The 24,374-nt window shown below is 38.2% G+C and overlaps 1 pseudogene; it reads right to left on the minus strand.

The window, feature by feature from the left end:
* Window positions 1-24,374, minus strand: part of LOC137624828 (sodium-independent sulfate anion transporter-like) — a 41,278-nt pseudogene that overhangs the window by 14,258 nt on the left and 2,646 nt on the right.

Genomic DNA, 24,374 nt, shown 5'->3' on the forward strand with positions numbered 1-24,374 from the left:
ACCAAAAGTACGTAAAGTTTGTTATCACCGACAGAGGGGTCGTGAGAATATCTTTGGGTCGAGATATATGTATGAACATATGCCCGGAAGAAGACCAATGTAACTATTCATTTATATCAATTAATATAAGATCTTTCCATAGTAAATGTGACTTTTACCTAACCTAACCTTACCTAATAACTTTTGTGTACCTTCATCTTATTTAAATTCATGTAACCTTTGACCACAAGACCTAATTTTGCCTATTTTACTCCCATTATAAGCAATCCCAAGATTTGTTCTTATTTACTAAAAGGCTGGAGTCAAGAAGGCTAAAGACAAGAGGACGATGACTCCAACAATGAAACAGGCTGCAGGGGTTCGAACTCCACTGGTAGCATTCACTGCAGAACGGGACATACAAGCTGTGATTGGCATCGATCTGTGAAAAAGAATTAATTAATTACTAGAGGTAAATAGACTGTTCATGGTGTAATAATCATAGTCAAACCTACATTTACTGTGTAGGGTTTTATGATCTTACATCAAAAGTGTTCTGCAAGTTTTGATACATGAAAAAATGTCAGTCCCGAACTTTTGATAAAAATGGTTTCAATCTTTATAGAGAAAAATGTCATAAATAATGGAGTGAATGAAATAACTCTAAGAATATAAAAAGTGCATTTTAAAACAAAATGCTCAGATATCTGACTGATGCACTGAAAAACTTTTATAAGTATTATCCACAGATGAATTTTGTAAGCAACACATTCTCTAAACTCTTGGTGGAATCATATTACATTTTGCTCAAGATTCTTCTTTTATAGTATGCCTCTCTTTCTCACAAATCCTCAAATATCAAGAGCGAGAGAGACAACTTAAAAAAAAAAAAAAAAAAAAAAAAAAAGACATCAAGTCTTGAACCTCCTATAATCTAAATAAGATACTTGCAATATCATTTTGTTCTAACTTCCTAAAGTGTAGATGAAGCCAGTGATAAAGCGTTGCTCTCGGTCATTCATTATTTTGGATTCTAAGGTTTTTAATAGAAGGTCTTTCCAAATATTAAAACAAAAAATAACAATTGATATATAAATTTTTGGATGTTCTGCCTTTCTATTTAGGACACAAATTATCAATGCAAATACCAAGTAATATAAAGTATGACTCGGGCAATACATGGGCAACAACTATTTCTAAATGTAAAATCCATCACTACCTAGTATTAAGTAGCAATCCTAGATCTTTTCAATACACCAAGAAAGGCCAACAAATTGGAAGTACATTATTGTACAGCTGTTTGAATTACATGAATCTTTTAACTTCATAATAAATCATTGTTTATCTTTATATTCTTACAACAAAATAATAGCTTTGTGTTTTAATGTCCCCTTTTATACAAAGAAAGACCCAATCCATATTCAGTACCAGCTGAACTAGGCTGAGTCCCTGGTTAGGCTGGAGGAACGTAGAAAATAGAGGTCCCCTTTTTTGTTTTGTTTCTTGTTGATGTCGGCTACCCCCCAAAATTGGGGGAAGTGCTTTGGTATATGGATGGATTTTACTTATAAAAGGATCCAATCAAAACGGTTATGGTTTCTTTTACCAAATGAAGGATTAAATCCAGATATTGACATCCCTTTTACTAAAAAGAAACCACTTTTACTCAAAAAGAGCAATAACTCAAGGTAAAGACCCTTTTATAGTATCCAATCTATAATGCCCACTTTACCCAAAGAATGATCCAGCCAATGTGGTGAATCCCAGAGAGAGGATTTCCTGATTGGCATCAAAGGTCTTCTTTCCTTTGGAAAAGGCGCCACCAACCGCAATTAGACCCAAAACAGCAGTGAAGGGTGACATGGCAATGCCAATGCCCAAGTCGCTCATCATGTCGGTGAAGGACAAAGTTTTGTTATCAATTGTTGTAGTGAATGGAGGGAGAGCCGCCGAAGGAATGCCCGGCTGGACGAAGCCTGAAACCAAGGCGAGATGATCCTGAAAATCACTACTGTACTTTATCGTATATGAACAACATTAACTCTTTCATTGTATGATTTTGCTACAATTCTGATATTACATGAGATTTCCTAGAAAATATACAATTATAAGAGAGAAAATATTAAGAATAAATTATAACACATCAACAAATGACATTCAAAAGCAGCACGAATTACATTTTTTACAACGTTCAAGTTTTTCCTGATATGAGACCTAATGAATAAACTTTATTCCATAATCAAGCATTGCATATTCCTAAGGAAATTAAAAAAAGAATACTTTCCCACCTGTAAGAGTGAATGGTTGTTCGCCGCCATCCAGAGTGTACGCAACGAACGATGCAAGTATAACGACAATAGCATTTCTCCCAACGGAAAGAAAGAAAAGTACTTGGCGCAGGCAACTCTGTCCCAGCGTCTTACTCTCAGGAACCAGGCATGAGAACTTTGTTGTTCGTAATGGCTTGAGGAGAAAGAAGAATAATCAGAATTTTAATAATAAAATCTATCTCTATACTCATCTGAGCTTCAAATGGCTTCCTTCTCAAAGGTGGTTAAATGTTGACATTTATCATAATATAAAGATTTCCTATTTAATTTTTATGCAAGACCAGCCTCCCTAGTGGAAAACCAATATTATATTGTGGTGTATGTAATAAGAGTGCCTTGGAATGCCCTAATAAACAACCTTTCAGTCTCCAATTCAAAATTAGTTCCACTTCCTCTTGATATCACTAGACGAAGGCAAGGAAGAGCGGCCCGATAGGATCATGTGAGTACAGAAATGATAAATTCAATTATTGAAACTATGTTTATATCTATGACTATCACCTGAGCTTCATATGACTGAATCCCACTCTCTGGTGAAGATAGGATAGTAAAGGAAATAACTAGTCAAATTAAAACCATAAAACATTGCACATTTTTAATAGCAATTTTAATTTTTCCTAACTATACAAACCTAAGACCTTCAATAGCTGTATACTTAAGAGCAATGATGGATAAGGCTATTAAAACACAATGAGGTGCCATTATTTACCTGGCTAGTGGTGAGGTAGGCCCCAACCACCTAACAGCCCACTGAGCTTCCACTTTGACCTTAAACTCAAGACTAGTAGGGTGGTAGAGGTGGGAAGTGTAACACATAGAACTCAATTTTTCTTATTTAAGAAAATGACAAATTTGGAAGTCATTTGTATTTTTCCAAATGATACAAACCTTGAGCTCTTTATTAGGGAATAAACTTTCGCCAAAGCTGGAAACTAACCACAAGACTTTTAGGATTCTAGGTATGATCTATTACCTGTCGAATATATGAGGAGATTGTATTCCTGGTGACACTCCTTTTGATCCTGCCTTTGCTAACAAACACTTTGTTAACACATGAGCGAGCTCGTGTTGTTCATTTTAAGTAAAACTTCAGAGCCCTTCTAAGGCATAGTAACCATTGATCTGAATAATCAGATACGTAACGAAGATTTTCCATCCAAAAAATCTTGGAACTGGAATAGCCAGATTTTGAGTCTTGCCAACGAACCCAGGGACGAAGCCGAGTGTTACCTGTCCCCACCCCTAGAATGTACATTGTAAGAAAGACTATGCTACTTGCCAACCCTCTTTGCAGTGGTAAGAATGAGAAGGAAGACTGTCTTAACCCTTTTACCCCCAGGCTCTTTGGAAATTTCCAACCCTTAACCCCCAAGGGGTTATTTTTTCCCCAGCACATTTTGCAGTATATTTTTTTTAAATTGCTCTAACAGCCTTAATTTCTGTCATAGAGAGGTCAGGTTGGTCTCATTCTCTTGGAAAATGCCTGAATTTTTTCAAAACATTATCAAAAATATGAAAAAAAAAAATTTTATAGCATATTTTTGCAAGGACGTACCGGTACGTCCATGGGGGTAAAGGGATGAGTTTTATGAAACGTACCAGTACGTCCTTTGGGGGTAAAAGGGTTAAGTGTCAAGTCACGGTCTGATGACTGATGCAGCGGTTTAAAAGGCACGCCTTTCAGAGATCGTAGTATGTGGACTACGTTCCAAAGAGGTGGTCCGAATTCTCGCTGAGGACAGGTCCGTTTAAAACTCCGTATGAGGTGATACAATTCCGTCGAAGAGGATATATCAACTCCCACTTGGTTTGAAGGCGAGGCTTAAAGTCGAGTGGCAATCTGTCTCAGTCAAGACCAAGCAGGACTTTACTCCCCTATGGCAACCACCAACACCCTTCCGTCGAAGACATTCTTGCCACCGAAAAATATTCAACTGAATCCAATTAAGGTAAGAATATACCAGACGATAAGGTTCTTTTATTTTCAGGTTAAATCTAATTTTTAGTATTTCATTTAAAAGATTATCAAAAATTCACAAATAAATATACGTTTTCATATTTAAATGTTATGGTTTTCCCTCTGCTACTATTTATGCCACACTTGTTTCTATACACCAACTAATGATTGCTATTATTATTATTATTATTATTATTATTATTATTATTATTATTATTATTATTATTATTATTATTATTATTATTATTACTAACCAAGCTACAACCCTAGTTTGAAAAGCAAGATGCTATAAGCCCAAGGGAAAATAGGGAAAAATAGCCCAGTGAAGGAAGGTAATAAATAAATGATGAGAACAAATTAACAATAAATCATTCTAAAAACAGTAACAACGTCAAAACAGATATGTCATATATAAACTATATGAAGAGTCATGTCAGCCTGGTCAAAATAAAAACATTTGCTGTAACTTTGAACTTTGGAAGTTCTACTGATTCAAGTACCCGATTAGGAAGATCATTCCACAACTTGGTCACAGCTGGAATAAAACTTCTAGAATACTGTGTAGTATTGAGCCTCATGATGGAGAAGGCCTGGCTATTAGAATTAATTGCCGGCCTAGTATTAAGAACAGGATAGAATTGTCCAGGGAGATCTGAATGTAAAGGATGGTCAGAGTTATGAAAAACCTTATGCAACATGCATGATGAACTAATTGAATAACGGTGCCAAAGATTAATACTGTATCTAGATCAGGAATAAGAAATTTAATAGACCATAAGTTTCTGTCCAACAAATTAAGATGAGAATCAGCACCTGAGGACCAGACAGGAGAATAATACTCAAAACATGGTAGAATGAAAGAATTAAAACACTTCTTCAGAATACTGTAGATTGATCTTGCAAGACTTTCTCAATAAGCCAATTTTTTGTGCAATTGAAGAAGACACAGACCTAATGTGTTTCTCAAAAGTAAATTTGCTGTCGAGAATCACACCTAAAATTTTAAGAGTCATACAAATTCAAAGAAACATTATCAGTACTGAGATCTGGATGTTGAGGAGCCACCGTCCTTGACCTACTTACAATCATACTTTGAGTTTTTTTAGGATTCAACTTCATACCCCATAATTTACACCATGCACTAATTTTAGCTAGATCTCTATTAAGGGATTCACCAACCCCAGATCTACATTCAGGGGATGGAATTGATGTAGCCTAGCGCGGGTCGAGATCTCGGCTATGCTATATCACCGAGACTCTAACGTATACGATCGTTACATTTAAGGAAGAGGAAATATTCGTGCATGATCTTATCTCCACAAGTATAATTTTGCCTAAATAGCTATAATTCATTAAAGCTAAATACCGGGAACGTCGTTCTACTGACTAAATAAGGCATATATGGCGAACGACAGCGTCCAAAAGGGCGCCCCCGGTTACCGGCTGAGCTCCGATAACACGTCTAAATTATGCTAATTTAACCGTGAGAAGGAAGCTAAAAGATTAAATATTCAACTTTCCAGAGGCAGAAGATGCTGGAGAATGCATGATAAATCCTCTTAACCCTGGAACGGTACGGTGGGTCATTCGCGACCCCGAGCGTAAAAAAAATACAGGTTTTTTCACGTGACTCACCCCCGTGACTGAATTTGTGGGTGATCGACCTGCAGTAGGTGTCTCCCCTACACGCTCTAGTAGTGTCCAGATGTGCATTGCTGTAGCTGTACTCCTTCCCCGATTTCTGAGACGCGTCGGGGTCGAGCGCGACCGAGTTTACCCTTCTAAGGTAATTTGCATAATTATCAAAGTTATTACGTATTATGAAATTGTCGTAGAATGGTGCAACTTGTATAGGTTATCAGTTGTGGAAAGTCTTGGTGGATTGTTTGGCTACCATGTGCATGATTTTTTTTTTAGTTAAAATGTCGTTCATCACCACGAGGACCATTTTACCACGAGTGCCCCTTTTTCATTCTTTTTCATTTTTTTGCCAAGTCATTTTTCCGTAAGATATTGCCAAATAGTGTCGTAAAACTTTTGCTTTTTTAGTATTGGAAAGTGTGTCTAGATGATCTGGCTACCCATGCGTGACTTTGTTTTTGTCAGATACGACGTAGTTATTGGTATATTGGGTATTTAACTGTGGTTGCCAATTTCTGTTTTTTTTTCAATATTTGTAAAAATTTACTACGTAGTAAGGAATTGCCGTATATTATTAATTTTTTTTTCATGTTTATGTGTTAGAAAGTGTGCCTTGATGGTTGGGCTAACCCGTGCATGTCTTTTTTTTTATCTGAGATGCCGTATATTAGAATGTTGGGCATTTTACCGCGAGTGCCCCTTTTTCATTCTTTTTCATTTTTTTGCCAAGTCATTTTTTCGTAAGATATTGCCAAATAGTGTCGTAAAACTTTTGCTTTTTTAGTGTTGGAAAGTGTGTCTAGATGATCTGGCTACCCATGCGTGACTTTGTTTTTGTCAGATACGACATAGTTATTGGTATATTGGGTATTTAACTGCGGTTACCAATTTCTGTTTTTTTTCAATATTTGTAAAAATTTACTACGTAGTAAGGAATTGCCGTATATTATTGATTTTTTTTTTTTTATGTTTATGTGTTAGAAAGTGTGCCTTGATGGTTGGGCTAACACGTGCATGTCTTTTTTTTTATCTGAGATGCCGTATATTAGAATGTTGGGCATTTTTCCGCGAGTGCCCCTTTTTATTTGTTTTGCATTTTTTTGCTTAGTCATGTTACCGTAAGGAATTGGCAAGTAGTGTCGCAAAACTTATATTTTTATAGTGTTGGAAAGTGTTTCTAGATGATCTGGCTACCCATGCCTATCTTTTTTTTAGCCAGATATAGCGTATATATAGGTATGTGTTCGATTTTCCTGTGATTGCCATATTTTCGTTTTTTTCCCATTTCTTTCAAAATTACTACGTACTAAGGAACTATCACAGAGTAATGAATGATTCATTTATATGATTATTTGTCGGAAAATGTACCTTGATGGTTTGCCTAGCACGTGGCTGAATTTTTTTTTTTTTTCTGAAATGCTGTATATTAGAATGGCCATTTTTCCGCGAGTGCCCCTTTTTATTTGTTTTGCATTTTTTTGCTTAGTCATGTTACCGTAAGGAATTGGCAAGTAGTGTCGCAAAACTTATAATTTTATAGTGTTGGAAAGTGTTTCTAGATGATCTTGCTACCCAAGCCTATCTTTTTTTTTAGCCAGATATGGCGTATATATAGGTATGTGTTCGATTTTCCTGTGATTGCCCTTTTTTTGTTTTTTCCCATTTCTTACAAAATTACTACGTACTAAGGAACTATCACAGAGTAATGATTCATTTAGATGATTATTTGTCGGAAAATGTGCCTTGATGGTTTGCCTAGTACGTGGCTGAAATTTTTTTTTCTGAAATGCCGTATATTAGAATGTTGGCCATTTTTCCGCGAGTGCCCTTTTTTATTAGTTTTGCATTTTTTTGCTTAGTCATGTTACCGTAAGGAATTGGCAAGTAGTGTCGCAAAACTTGAATTTTTATAGTGTTGGAAAGTGTTTCTAGATGATCTGGCTACCCATGCCTATCTTTATTTTTAGCCAGATATGGCGTATATATACTTATGTGTTCGATTTTCCTGCGATTGCCACTTTGTCGTTTTTTCCCATTTCTTTCAAAATTACAACGTACTAAGGAACTATCACAGAGTAATGATTCCTCTAGATGTTTATTTGTCGGAAAATTTTGTTTACTTCTTTTTTGATTGAATATCATCAAATTTTTTTAGCTAAAATATTATATTGTTTTACATTTTTTTTTTTTTCGATTTTATTTCCCTTCAAAAAATTTTTTTTGGGTCAGAATTTTAATTTTATAGTCGTAAAATAATCAACAATTATCCAGCAACCCACCATACAATTTTTATGCATATCCAAGAATAATTAGATTAGTAAATAACACCTTGAAATTGACATACCCTTCCTACATTTCAAGTGGCAGATTAGGGAGTCTGAGTCAGTGTGGTTGGCGGCCATTTTGTGGACATATCCGAAGCGTAAGTTGCCCTATCTATATATATTCTTGTTCCCTATATAATTTGTGATATTTTGGTATATTTTTACCTGCATAAAATGTTATTTTCATTAGTAAAATAAATTTTTGAATATACTTACCCGATGATCATGTAGCTGTCAACTCTGTTGCCCGACAGAAATCTACGGTCGGGATACGCCAGCGATCGCTATACAGGTGGGGGTGTACCAACAGCGCCATCTGTGAGCAGGTACTCAAGTACTTCTTGTCAACAAGAACTCAATTTTCTCCTCGGTCCACTGGTTCTCTATGGGGAGGAAGGGCGGGTCCTTAAATTCATGATCATCGGGTAAGTATATTCAAAAATTTATTTTACTAATGAAAATAACATTTTTCAATATTAATCTTACCCGATGATCATGTAGCTGATTCACACCCAGGGTGGTGGGTGGAGACCAGCATACATGTTAACAAAGAAGCTAAGTATCCCGTATTTCATTTTATTAGTTATTCAAAAATAACATAAAACAAATAAGTACCTGGTAAGGAAGACGACTTGAACCATTACTCTGCCTTTATTAAGTACGTCTTCCTTACTGAGCGTAGCGGTCCTCTTAGGATGCTGAACGACTCTTAGGTGCTGAAGTATAAAGGGCTGCAACCCATACTAAAGGACCTCATCACAACCTCTAACCTCGGCGCTTCTCAAGAAAGAATTGACCACCCGCCAAATCAACAAGAATGCGGAAGGCTTCTTAGCCGACCGTACAACCCATAAAAAGTATTCAAGAGAAAGGTTAAAAAGGTTATGGGATTATGGGAATGTAGTGGCTGAGCCCTCACCTACTACTGCACTCGCTGCTACGAATGGTCCCAGGGTGTAGCAGTTCTCGTAAAGAGACTGGACATCTTTGAGATAGAATGATGCGAACACTGACTTGCTTCTCCAATAGGTTGCATCCATAACACTCTGCAGAGAACGGTTCTGTTTGAAGGCCACTGAAGTAGCCACAGCTCTCACTTCATGTGTCCTTACCTTCAGCAAAGCAAGGTCTTCTTCCTTCAGATGAGAATGAGCTTCCCTAATCAGAAGCCTGATGTAGTAAGAAACTGAGTTCTTAGACATTGGAAGAGAAGGCTTCTTGATAGCACACCATAAGGCTTCTGATTGTCCTCGTAAAGGTTTTGACCTTTTTAGATAGTACCTAAGAGCTCTAACTGGGCAAAGTACTCTCTCCAGTTCGTTCCCCACCAAGTTGGACAGGCTTGGGATCTCGAACGACTTGGGCCAAGGACATGAAGGAAGCTCGTTTTTTAGCAAAAAACCGAGCTGCAAGGAACATGTAGCCGTTTCAGATGTGAAAACTATGTTCCTGCTGAAGGCGTGGATCTCACTTACTCTTTTAGCTGTTGCCAAGCACACGAGGAAAAGAGTTTTTAATGTGAGGTCCTTAAAAGAGGCTGATTGGAGAGGTTCAAATCTTGATGACATAAGGAACCTTAGGACCACGTCTAGATTCCAGCCTGGAGTGGACAACCGACGTTCCTTTGAGGTCTCAAAAGACCTAAGGAGGTCCTGTAGATCTTTGTTGGTGGAAAGATCCAAGCCTCTGTGGCGGAAAACCGCTGCCAACATACTTCTGTAACCCTTGATCGTAGGAGCTGAAAGGGATCTTACGTTCCTTAGATGTAACAGGAAGTCAGCAATCTGGGTTACAGTGGTACTGGTTGAGGAAACTGCATTGGCCTTGCACCAGCTTCGGAAGACTTCCCATTAGACTGATAGACTCTGAGAGTGGATGTCCTCCTTGCTTTGGCAATCGCTCTGGCTGCCTCCTTCGAAAAGCCTCTAGCTCTTGAGAGTCTTTCGATAGTCTGAAGACAGTCAGACGAAGAGCGTGGAGGTTTGGGTGTACCTTCTTACGTGAGGTTGACGTAGAAGGTCCACTCTTAGAGGAAGAGTCCTGGGAATGTCGACCAGCCATTGCAGTACCTCTGTGAACCATTCTCTCGCGGGCCAGAGGGGAGCAACCAACGTCAGCCGTGTCCCTTTGTGAGAGGCGAACTTCTGAAGTACCCTGTTGACAATCTTGAACGGCGGGAATGCATACAGGTCGAGATGGGACCAATCCAGCAGAAAAGCATCCACGTGAACTGCTGCTGGGTCTGGAATCGGAGAACAATACAACGGGAGCCTCTAGGTCATCGAGGTAGCGAACAGATCTATGGTTGGCTGACCCCACAGGACCCAAAGTCTGCTGCAAACATTCTTGTGAAGGGTCCACTCTGTGGGGATGACCTGACCCTTCCGGCTGAGGCGATCTGCCATGACATTCATATCGCCCTGAATGAACCTCGTTACCAGCGTGAGCTTTCGATCTTTTGACCAGATGAGGAGGTCCCTTGCGATCTAGAACAACTTCCTCGAATGAGTCCCTCCCTGCTTGGAGATGTAAGCCAAGGCTGTGGTGTTGTCGGAGTCCACCTCCACCACCTTGTTTAGCTGGAGGGACTTGAAGTTTATCAAGGCCAGATGAACCGCCAATAACTCCTTGCAATTGATGTGAAGTGTCCTTTGCTCCTGATTCCATGTTCCCGAGCATTCCTGTCCGTCCAATGTCGCACCCCAGCCCGTGTCTGATGCGTCCGAGAAGAGACGGCGGTCGGGGTTCTGAACAGCCAAAGGTAGACCTTCCTTGAGAAGAAAGCTGTTCTTCCACCACGTTAGAGTAGACCTCATCTCTTCGGAAACAGGAACTGAGACCGTCTCTAGCGTCATGTCCTTTATCCAGTGAGCAGCTAGATGATACTGAAGGGGGCGGAGGTGGAGTCTCCCTAACTCGATGAACAGGGCCAGAGATGAAAGTGTCCCTGTTAGACTCATCCACTGCCTGACTGAGCATCAGTTCCTTCTCAGCATGCTCTGGATGCATTCTAGGGCTTGGTTGATCCTTGGGGCCGATGGAAAAGCCCGAAAAGCTCGACTCTGAATCTCCATACCCAGGTAGACAATGGTCTGGGATGGGACGAGCTGGGACTTCTCTAAATTGACCAGGAGGCCCAGTTCCTTGGTCAGATCCATAGTCCAACTGAGATTCTCCAGACAGCGACGACTTGTGGGAGCTCTTAAAAGCCAGTCGTCTGACGGAGCCGGACACAAGATCATGGTACTGCTGCAGTCTGTGAACTGTCAACCATGGGGAAGCGAGGAAGTACAGCGACAACCCGAAACTGACTAGACTGTCTGGGTAGTACAGACAACTCCTTATCGGGTTGCTGAGGATGCCGCACTGCGTCACAACAAGTCACCTCTGCTGGTTGTTGAACGTCTTCCCAGTGACACACTGACTCCGTAAAATAAAATCCTCTATCAAGGACTAAGCTTGGACTGCATGTCTTGCAACAAAGCTCAAGGTCTATGGGAGCAGGTGTGGCAACAGACGGGGTTAGCGACTGAAGCGGAACCATTTACCCTCCCTGGAAGCATGTTATGCTTAAATAAAAGTCCAAAGGAGGCTAAGCAGCTTAAGGCTCCTCTCCAAATGACAGAGTCCTCAAGGGAATATCAGGAGGGAGAACAGCACTTTCTCATCTACAGGAACCATATCCGAGAAAAGCTAAGTTCTCTCAGAGAGGGTTTCACTGGTGCAAAAGCAGCAGACCAGAAGGCAACGTTATGAAACTGCTTGACAGTCTGTGAACTGTCAAAAACTGAACTGTCAACCACAACAGGAGCGTGAGGACATACAGCACTGGTGTATAAGTAGCAGACCAGAAGGCAACGTCATGTAACTGTATGACAGTTTGTGAGTTGGCAACAACCAAAGTTGTGTGGGGAAGCCTCAACTCCTGCCTGACTAGTTTGCTGCTGGCGAGTGGCGGTAACCACAGTGTGTTGCGGAGGCTGACATACCGTGTCAAAACACGGCAGCTTGTGGTAGCTCCCGCACGGCAACGGAGTGCTCTGTGTGTGGGAGTCTGCTGGTGCGTGGGAGGGGCTGCGGTGGGTTGAGGAGCATGCGGTATGGTATGCAGAGCATGCTGTAAGGTATGCAGAGCATGCTGTAAGGTATGCAGAGCCTGCTGTAAGGTATGCAGAGCATGCTGTAAGGTATGCAGAGCCTGCTGTAAGGTATGCAGAGCCTGCTGTAAGGTATGCAGAGCCTGCTGTAAGGTATGCAGAGCCTGCTGTAAGGTATGCAGAGCCTGCTGTAAGGTATGCAGAGCCTGCTGCATGGTATGCGGCTCATGCTGCATGGTATGCGGCTCATGCCGCATGGGATGCGGCTCATGCTGTAAGGCATGCAGCTCATGCTGCATGGTATGCGGCTCATGCTGCATGGTATGCGGCTCATGCCGCATGGGATGCGGCTCATGCTGCATGGTATGCGGCTCATGCTGCATGGTATGCGGCTCATGCTGCATGGTATGCGGAGCATGCTGTAAGGTCTGCAGAGCATGCTGCATGGGCTGAGGAGAATGCCGCATAGTGCTGGAACCCGGCAACTCCTGATGCGGCAGCTCACGCATGTTAGCAGATGGTGCAGCAAGAACATGCGTCTGGCAGGGTGGACTGCACATCGGTGGTGGAGCTCTCACAGGTGGAGGGAGCAGGCAGCCGCAGTATCTGCTGAGCGCACAACCTCGGCGGGTTGTAGGTTAACAGGCTGCATTGTCAACCTTCCAGCATGATACTCCTGCATGAAGGAGCAAGCTGAGACTATAGTCTGCAGCATGGACCACTAGGGTCTATGAAAGACAACAACAAACGGAGCTACTGTCCGTTGTGACTGAGGGTCTAAAACAGCTGGTGCGGCAACAGACGGAGTTGCTGCCTGTTGCGGTACCACCTAGCCTCTCTTGGGAGGTGTGCAGTTGTCGTACTGCAGCGAGTCCGAACTGACCCAGTGGCTACACCTAGGCCGTTGGACTTGAGCGGAAGGGACCGACTTGAACTTAAAAGCTGCAAGATTTGGTCCATGGTTTCTGCTAGAAACCTCTTCCGCAGACGAGGAATAAATGGGCTCTCTCGTCTTTGTGTGGGTGGGGTGATCACGTCGGCAACGTGTGTAGATACACCCGAAACCACGGAGGGAAACGTCTGTTCGTCGATCAAGGCCTGTGGAACCCATAAGTCCTTCGACATTACTTCTCCCCTGGGTTTGGGAGCTTGTAAGAGGTATCGGACTAGGTGAACAACTGGCACGAACAAACGAACCCTCGAACGCAACACTGTAACATTTTGCACATATCACTTTATCACTTTTGATTTTCTGTTTGCACTTATTTCACTGAACTCGAAACTTTAAGTGGTTTGTACCTGAAACACGCAATCCTATCCTTCATTAAAAGGTAGTAATTGCGAAAACAGTATTACAATGTAACAGAAAAACATAATGAAAGATAAAGAATTCAGTGGCTGGAAAAGAGACTAAACACTAGATCAAATAAACTACGTTTAAAATCTCTCACCGCATAAAGCCTGGGAACAAGAATAAAACTCTAGAAACGTTTTACCTTCTTCCCCTAAATCGACTAGGGAGAAGAGCAAAAACGAGAACAACGTTACCCGCTTGAACGAAACGTTTATCCTCCTCTCTCTCCCTCCGTCTCTATCTCTCTCTCTCTCTTGACTTAGAACCTGAGAGATGAGCCCAATTATATATATCGTTAAAACATATTATTTGTTAAAGGAAAAAAACTGAAAGGTTTCCCAAATAAAAAGTTCCTTTATTAGAATTAAAACCATTTAAGCTAAGAAAGAATGAACGAAACGTTAGAATCGGTTTACTCTTACTGCAACGTGAACCGTGAAATACTCTCTCTCTCTATCGTAACGATAGAGCGCAAGTTGAACGTTCTGAACGTCAACAACTGCGGAGACTAAAAACGTTAGTTCAACTTTGAAAACAGTACGAGACTATCAAAGAAATTCTTTCAAAAACATTAAAATTAAAATAGCATAAATTCTTAACAGGAAAAACGATATGACGAGCTCAATGTTAATTAACTTCGGTTCCAAGTAAGGACCGCCTATTATTAGGAAAGGTCGCATATAAACAAACATAAAAATTAATTTTTATAAGTTTATAATAAAAGGAAAGTTAAACGAAGAGGCCTATAAATGGCGGAGAGATATAAAAAAGTGAAAGAGAGTTTATACTCTCTTCGACACCAACACTTCCGTCTAAGGGAAGGGTCGGCCATTTAAAAGTGAAAGAGAGTCCATACTCTCTTCGTCATTATAATTAAATCAAATTAATTCCAAAAGCTTGCTAAGCTAATGATAAAGCTTCCTGAATAGCGAAGGCTAAACTCTAGAGCAAATACATCACCAAATCGTGAACAATAACTCCAGAATCAACAGCGTATCCAAGTAGGTCTAGCCGGTGGCACGACAGAGGAAAAATTGAGTTCTTGTTGACAAGAAGTACTTGAGTACCTGCTCACAGATGGCGCTGTTGGTACACCCCCACCTGTATAGCGATCGCTGGCGTATCCCGACCGTAGATTTCTGTCGGGCAACAGAGTTGACAGCTACATGATCATCGGGTAAGATTAATATTGAAAATATCATATTATATATTAAATATATGTATTTTTTTACGAAATTTCTAAGTACTCAAAAAATTACCTTTAGATATGGCCCCTGATATAAATGTAATTTACAAAATAATGAAGATTTTTTTACATATTTCTATTTTAGGATAACATATGTTTATTCCCTAAAAAAATTAGCCACTTCCTATTTCATTTGGGTACCCAAAAAATTCATGAAATTTGGACAAATTTTTTTGGCCAAAAAAAGTTACCCTTTTTTTCTCATTTCAGATCTTCACCTCCATGGGTCTGACTTCATCCAAAATACATCAAGATGTGTCCTAAACATTCAAGAATCAATTCCTAAAAGGATTTGTGTATATATGTATAAACTTTTTTTTTATGAATTTTTATGTAAGGTCTTTTTTCTTTTCTACTTAATTTTTTAAAATATTTATAATAAATAGTTTTTCTGCAGATGAGTAGTATTTATCTTTACAGTTGTTTTAAGCATTCTTTGAAGTTTTTTTTGGCAAAAGAAAAAAGGAGGTTACTGCAAAAACTGATTTTTCAGGAATTTTTTTTGGCGTCGGGGTCGCTCGCGTCCGAGTATACCCTTAAAGGGGTGTCCGAGGAGCGTACCTATCCAGGGTTAATAGCGATCAGAAACACTGAGAGCAAAAGGGATTACACTGTGCGCAATTCGTTACAAAACAAGGAATAGGTAGCCATATTGGACCTTGTTGTAGTATGGGAAGGGGATCCACTGGGTCCCCTTGATGAAGGCTCCCCTTCAATTTCCCCACTCTTCCCCTTCAGAGCGAAAACTCTACTCGGGGTGAAGATTGCCATGTGTCGTATCAAGAAATACGTCCCCTGATATTATGCGATATCCTTAAGAAAATTTTTAAGGATACTCGCGCCAGGAGTTAGAATTCTGGAGACCTATGGTCAATTCTCTGGGAGTATCACTATAGCCAAATATCCCTTAGAAAGCTGCCTAAAGGAACCTTCCATCAGGACGACATGGTCATCTCACCCAAAAATAGATTTTTCGCTTTGCTTCAAAATTCGTTATATGTTAAAACTAATATTCATACATCTTCATTGATTTCCCACAATTTTTCCAATTTCAGCATTTCTAAGTAAACACCATTCAGTCTATTAATACACAATAATAGTTTATAAAATCAACTACACAAATAATTACATAATTAAAATAACTACAAAATACTATCCCATGGGGCTAATGCTCAAAGAGAAATATGTTCCGCTTGCCAGAACATAGGAACAATGTGATTATGTTAAATTGGGTAAATAGCAAGCTACAGCAGAGCAAGAAACAATTGAACTAGGGGATAAATTGGATGAATAAAACAACGCCAAAATACTATCCCATGAGACTTACGCGAGTAGCAAAACACGTTCTGCTTGCCAGAAAACAGGAATAACGAGATAATGTTAAATCACAAGTTAAGCGAACTAATAAAAAAGACCAATAAAAAAGTAGTGTTAATTTACCGTACCAACATACAGGCAAATATATTCAATAAGGAAGGAAGTTTTTGCTGTATGACGAACACGGTTACAAAAGACAATGCAAAAAATGGATTGAAAATTTATGTTTTTTATGCGTCTGGAAGTCCTGGCAAACTAAAGCTCCAGTGATATGATAAAGTTTTATTAACCCTTTTATCCCCAGGCTATTTGGAAAGTTTCAACCCTTAACCCCCAGAGGTTATTTTTTTTCAAGCACATTTGGCAGTATTTTCTTTAAATTGCTCTAGCAGCCTTAATTTTCGTCATAGAGAGGTCAGGTTGGTCTCATTCTCTTGGAAAATGCCTGAAGTTTCTCAAAAAAAATTATCAAAAATATGGAAAAAGAAATTTTTATAGCATTTTTTTTGCAAGGACGTACCGGTACGTCCATGAGGGTAAAGGGATGAGTTTTGTGAAACATACCAGTACGTCCTTTGGGGGTAAAAGGGTTAACATTACTGGAAGTTATTTTTTATTATGATGACTTGTTTTTCATGATTACCGACAGAATCAGCAAATTAAAAAGGGCAATTTAAATATCGTAAAATCAGACTGGGGAGCCTTTCAATAATAACAGACAGGACCTCCCACATGCCTAGAACACCACCTAACCTAAACTTCCCCACCTAACCTAACCTAACCTACTAGCCTAAAGGGGGGGGGGGGCCTAACACCATACTGTGACCCCCTTAGACTATGGTATTCTTAGCAATAGGGTTAAAAATAATTGAGTTATGGACATGGCTGTCATCATACATACACTCACAGACAGGTATATGGTATATCCTAAGGTGCTTCTAACGTTATATATTGATTGAATACAAAATTTAAGCGTTAAGCCAAGCACTGGGGCATCAAAGGCCATTCAGCATTAATAATGACGATACCATGCGTAAACCCATAGTCACCATAATACAGGGTTTACACAGTCGAACACTTCTTCGAACCCGGTTGTCGAACGGTTCGATGAGGTAGTTTGTGGACAATGAAGCCCCGCCCACAAGTGTCAGGCGAGAACAGGCTTTCCTCAAACTGTTCCACGAGTGTTCGACAACCAAATAACCCGTTCAAACGTTCGAACATCCACTTCAAACACACGTCTGTCGTGTTAACCAGCGTTAACTCAAACGCGGAACTTGTGACAATCATAAATCATAATACACTACAATAAAACCCATTTTTTAACTGTTTTATATTTTGACAAGTCTTAGTAGGCCCTATCCATAACTTATAACTACTCCATTTTTAATTGATATATCAACTTTTTAGACAATTTTGATATCCATAACTTATTACTACTACATAAAATCGTTCTTTAGAATTCTATTATTCATTGATTATTCTATGAATCTCACCTGGGCACCATATAGCAGGGTTTCTTTTCTACAAACCACTTATTGCACTATTCTATAATTTCACAATAGTCTTGGTAGCCATCATTACAGAACTAACCTGACATAGCTTACTTAGTTCCATTTCCGCTTAAAGTAATGGCCAAAGCTGTAATACCACTTAAATTAGCATCAGCTTAATCTTCTGTATGTCCTGGGTTCAATTTTGTGCACTATGCTGACTTGAAAATAAACTAGACAATGAAGGAAAATACATTTACACATGGTAAAATGGTTTGTTTACAAGACAAGGAATGATGAACCAGCCAGTGTTGCCAGATGGGTTAGTGTAAAAATCCCCAAAACGATAAAAAAAATTCCCAAAAGAATCCAAAAATCCTATTTCCACAAATATATTTTCTTCTGATCCTGTAGGCTTTGCTAATATAGAAAATACTCACTACGCATCATATAAATGCAAGTAAAATAATTGCCACAATATAAAGATTTACTCATTTTTGTTTCTTCTCCATTGAAATTTATACAGACTACCCCCATCAGGCACCCAAAATTCCCAAATCTGGAGATAAATTCCCATATCTGGCAACACTGACGCCAATAGGGAGGTACTCAGTGACAGCTTTGTAAATATTTATAATTAAAAAAATATAAAATATGATTATTTTTTTAATAAACAGCTGGAATTAAAACAAAATAGAATATAAATCTTCGGGACAAGCATTTAGAACACAGCTCTATACAGAATTTTTATTTATGTTTTAATGAAGATATATTTTTTCCAAAATATATCTCCAACGTTTCGAATTTTCTATAAATTTCTGAATACAGCACTAGTAAATACTTTATTCTGAATACAAATACTGTATTCAAATATATACAAATACACACACGTAGTAATGCACTCGTACCGGAAATCCAAAAGTTATCGTTTCTGAGGGTTCATAAACACTGGAGTTTGTCAAGGGGTGTGATGTGAAACGGGGTAAATGTACAATTTCTCAATATATAGCTAACATACGCATTATCACGTTGGAAAAGTCATTCATAGGCAATAACCATTTATTCATGCATACAAAAATGCATAAACATTTATTCATTCCCACACACCGAGAGGAGTAACATTAAGAATTATTAAGATTCATATTACAAGTGACAATAGAGAGAGAGAGAGAGAGAGAGAGAGAGAGAGAGAGAGAGAGAGAGAGAGAGAGAGAGAGAGAGAGAGAGAGAGAGAGAGAGTACCATTAGTTTATTACTAGTTTACTAAGCATTCATGAAAGATTGGTCTTATAAAAGTAAGAACGTAGATTGTACCTATTAAAATTAGCTGATCACTTTGATATTTTGTGTACAACTACATTTGATACATGTTTACCAGAAGTATATAAGAAGATCCACTTATACGCTGTAATAATCTACCCAATGTGGAGAAAAATAAATACTCCAAGTACTGATATGTTACATGATACATTCCTATACCAAATTAGCTATTTTAAAGTGTTATGAGCACACCAGAGACATGCCCACACATAAATTTATTGTTTTTTTTTTTATGGATATTGAGGTATAATGGCATTCTTGTGCTGTAGTCTCCATGCATAACAATCTCATTATTATTATTATTATTATTATTATTATTATTATTATTATTATTATTATTATTCTCCAAGCTACAACCCTAGTTAGAAAAGCAAGATGATAAAAGCCCAAAGGGTTCCATCGGGGGAAAATAGCCCAGTGAAGAAAGGGAATAAACAAACTACAAAAGTAATGCATTATTAAAATAGAATATTTCATATATAAACTATAAAAAAAAATTGAAAAAAATAAAAAACAAGAGGAAGAAAAATAAGATAGAATAGTGTGTCCGAGTGTACCCTCAAACAAAAAAACTCTACCCCAAGGCAGTGGAAAACCATGGAGCAGAGGTTATGGCACTACCAAAGATTAGAGAACAATGGTTTGATTTTGGAGTACCCTTCTCCTAGAAGAGCTGCCAACACGCATAGCTAAAGGGTAGCTTCTTCTACACCAGAGGATACTAGGCTTGCAATGAAAGAAAATGGGAATTTGTAGAATTTTAGAATAAACATTAACATTTAACCAAAATGGCAAGGGCAGTCACATAAGCGCGGTTGAAATTCATAGATACTAAGTAAGCAATTAATCAGAGAATTCTAAATAAGGATTTATGAAGTAGTTTCAAGGTATGAATACTAAAAAGGTAAAAGAGTTATATATCAATTCAAAATATGGAGTAGTTATAAGTTATGGGTACTAAGACTAAAATATACAAAAATGACGTTATGAGTAATGGGTACTCAAGCCGACTGAAATAAAAAAGTTATTTAACAATAAAAATATTGGTACAAGTGTAATGAATAACATTCAACAGATGAAAGTGAAATGGTCCTGTAATTGATAAGATAACTTGCATTTCAGTACCATTGTTCAACCCAGAAAAAACCAAAAGACTACATGGTTGTGGTGGCCGATGTGGTAACGTCCCTGACTGGTGAACGCCAGACTGGGGTTCGAGTCCCACTCAATCTCGTTAGTTCCTTTGGTGGCTGCAATTTCACTATCATTGTAAGCTAATGATGGGGGGTTTGAGGAAACCTATAGGTCTATCTGCTGAGTCATCAGTAGCCATTAACTGGCTTTCCTTGGTCCCTGCTTGGGTGGAGAGGGGGCTTGGGCTTTGATCATATGGTCAGTTCGAGTCCCACTCAAACTCGTTAGTTCCTTTGGTCGCTGCAATTTCACCATCCTTGTAAGCTAAGGGTGGGGGGGGGGACCTATAGGTCTATCTGCTGAGTCAACAGTCGCCATTAACTGGCCTTCCTTGGTCCTAGCTTGGGTGGAGAGTGGGCTTGGGCTTTGATCATGTGGTCAGTCTCTAGGGCATTGCCCTGCTCGATAGGGAAATGTCACCCTGTCCCTTGCCTATTCATAACAGTCTTTAATGTTACAGATCTTACCTTCATGAGAGATAGTATAACAATACATATAATCCCAAGAACGAGGTCCTGCCATCGAGTACTTGATATGTTTTGGATCACCTTGATCCAGGTGTCGACTATCCCTCTGGTCTTCAGTTTCAGGCCAAATAGAGCCTTCAGCTGGGCAGAGGCGATCGTTATGGCAGCAGCTGAAGTGAAGCCGCTGATCGCCGGTTGGGAAATGTAGTTGATCAGGAATCCTGGAGGTCAAAAGCAGGGTTAAAAGAATTCTTTAAGCCCTGGTCAAAAGTACAGAATTTTCGTATTTTTTGATAGGCGTTAATTTATTCATTTATGTTTGTATGATTGTATGTTTGTTTGTTTGTGATTAGCATAACTCAAAAACTGTTCGATCGAATCTCATGAAATTTGGTGGGATGATTGTCCAGGCTCCAAGGGCAATTTGATTAGATTTTGGGAAGGATTGGGTCAAAGGTCAAGGTCATGAAAAAGGTAAAAGATGTCATTTAGCTATATCAAGGTCGAATCTCATGAAATTTGGTGGGATGATTGTCCATGCTCCAGGGGCAATTTGATTAGATTTTGGGAAGGATTGGGTCAAAGGTCAAGGTCATGAAAAAGGTAAAAGCATTTTAGCTATATCGTGGTCGAATCTCATGAAATTTGGTGGGATGATTGGCAATGATATAAGGACAATTCTATTAGATTTCGGGAGTGATTGAATCAAAGGTCAGGGTCATAAAAAAGGTAAAAAAAAAAAAGTCTTTTAGTTATATCGTGGTCGAATCTCATGAAATTTGGTGGGATGATTGGAAATGATATAAAGCCATTTCGTTTAGAATTTGGAAGGGATTGGGTCAAAGGTCAAGGTCATAAAAAGGTCAAATACGAATCTCATGAAATTTGGTGGGATGATTGGCCTTGATCTAAGGACAATTTAATTTTATTTTGGAAGGGATTGGGTCAAAGGTCAAGGTCATAAAAAGGTCAAATACGAATCTCATGAAATTTGGTGGGATGATTGGCCTTGATCTAAGGACAATTTGATTTGATTTTGGAAGTGATTGGGTCAAAGGTCAAGGTCACGAAAAGGTAAAAAAGGCCTTTTTTGCTAAATGGTGGTCAATTTTTATCAGTTACAATCATAGAATATATTAGATTGCAGATGTGATGTGGTTATTCAATACCCTCATGAAAATTTGTTTCCAATTAGCTGTTTCCTCACCATCAAAACATAAAAATCTTTTATTGTTGATATCCTTTTCCAACCCTAGTTGCAAAACCAGGATTATATAAGCACAAGGGCTCCAACAAGGAAAAATAGCCAAGCGAGGAAAAGGTAACAAGGAAATAAACAAACTACAAACTTAGTATTATTATTATTATTATTACTATCCAAGCTACAACCCTAGTTGGAAAAGCAAGATGCTATAAGCCCAGGGGCTCCAACAAGGAAAAATAGCCAAGCGAGGAAATGGAAACAAGGAAATAAACAAACTACAAACTTAGTATTATTATTATTATTATTACTATCCAAGCTACAACCCTAGTTGGAAAAGCAAGATGCTATAAGCCCAGGGGCTCCAACAAGGAAAAATAGCCAAGCGAGGGAAAGAAATCAAGAAAATAAACAAACTACAAACTTAGTATTATTATTATTATTATTACTATCCAAGCTACAACCCTAGTTGGAAAAGCAAGATGCTATAAGCCCAGGGGCTCCAACAGGGAAAAATAGCCCAGCGAGGAAAGGAAATAAGGAAATAAATAAATGAAGAGAACAAATTAACAATGAATCATTCTAAAATAAGTAACAACGTCAAAACAGACATGTCATATATAAACTATTAACAACATCAAAAACAAATATGTCATAAATAAACTATAAAAAGACTCACGTCCGCCTGGTCAACAAAAAAGCATTTGCTCCAACTTTGAACTTTTGAAGTTCTACTGAATAATTAAAATATTCTAAGAACAGTAACTCACCTAAATTAATCAGAGATGCAATAATTTCGATGATTCCAGTAAAGAAACCAAGAAGAACAGCGTAATCCGGTCCCCCATGGCTGGTATACCTAAACGTCATCAGAGACATGATGGCCGTGGGACCAACATTCAGTTCCGTCGTCTTACCAAAAATGACGTAGAAGAAGGAGCCGAAAATGGCCGAATTTAGGCCGTACTGCGGACGAAATTATCAGGTGATGGAGACTGGGCTGAAATGGCTATTATATTAGAGTAGTTTAAGCGACCCGTCTAAAATGATTGTTAGATATTTAGATATGCATGCACAAGCATCCCGCTCTCACCAGGGTTTGACTACTCCCTCTCCCTACCCAAGGGACGGGGAGAGTTTAGCGTGACCGGAAATATGTATGTATATATATATATATATATATATATATATATATATATATATATATATATATATACAGAGAGAGAGAGAGAGAGGAGAGAGAGAGAGAGAGAGAGAGAGAGAAGAGAGAGAGAGAGGACTATATATATATATATATATATATATATATATATATATATATATATACAGAGAGAGAGAGAGAGAGAGAGAGAGAGAGAGAGAGAGAGAGAGAGAGAGAGAGACTATATATATATATATATATATATATATATATATATATATATGTACACACACACATTATATATATATATATATATATATATATATATATATATATATATATATATATATATATATACAATACAGAGAGAGAGAGAGAGAGAGATGAGAGAGAGAGAGGAGAGAGAGAGAGAGAGAGAGAGAGATAATATATATATATATATATACATATATATATGTATATATATACATATATATATATATATACATATATATACAGAGAGAGAGAGAGAGAGAGAGAGAGAGAGAGAGAGAGAGAGAGAGACTTGTTCTTTATTATATAGTGGAGATTACAGAAACCATAAGATTAAAACATATGCGATCTATTCATATATCATGATAAAATATTTATACATGTTTAAAAATAAACTAAAGATTATGTAGATCAAATGTTACATACGATTTTTCAATCTGGTTTAATCAATATAATTATTACTAGCCAAGCTACAACCCTAATTGGAAAAGCAGGATGCTATAATTCCAAGGGCTCCAACAGGGATAAATAGCCCAGTGAGGAAAGGAAATTAGAAAACTGATAGATTCAAAAGTTCAACCTTGTGGAGAATATTTTTACGTTGAATAGGCTGACATAAGTCTCTTTTTTATAGTTTATCTATGAAATGTCTATTATGATGTAATTACTGGTCTTAATTTGTTATGTTAATTGTTCATCACTTCTCTTGTAGTTTATTTATTTCCTTATTTCCTTTCCTCACTGGGCTATTTTCCCTGTTGCAGTCCTTGGTCTCATAGCATCCTGCTTTTCCAACTAGGGTTGTAGCTTATCTATATAATAATAATAATAATAATAATGATAACAATAATAATAATAATAATAATAATAATAATAATAATAATAATAATAATAATAATAACAGTTTATACTCTGAGAATAATAATAATAATAATAATAATAATAATCATAATAATAATAATAATAATAACAACTGTTTATACTCTGAGATTAATAATAATAATAATAATAATAATAATAATAATAATAATAACAACAACAACAACAGTTTATACTCTAGA

This window comes from Palaemon carinicauda, chromosome 31 (assembly GCF_036898095.1).
Source record: "Palaemon carinicauda isolate YSFRI2023 chromosome 31, ASM3689809v2, whole genome shotgun sequence".
Classification (NCBI taxonomy): domain Eukaryota; kingdom Metazoa; phylum Arthropoda; class Malacostraca; order Decapoda; family Palaemonidae; genus Palaemon; species Palaemon carinicauda.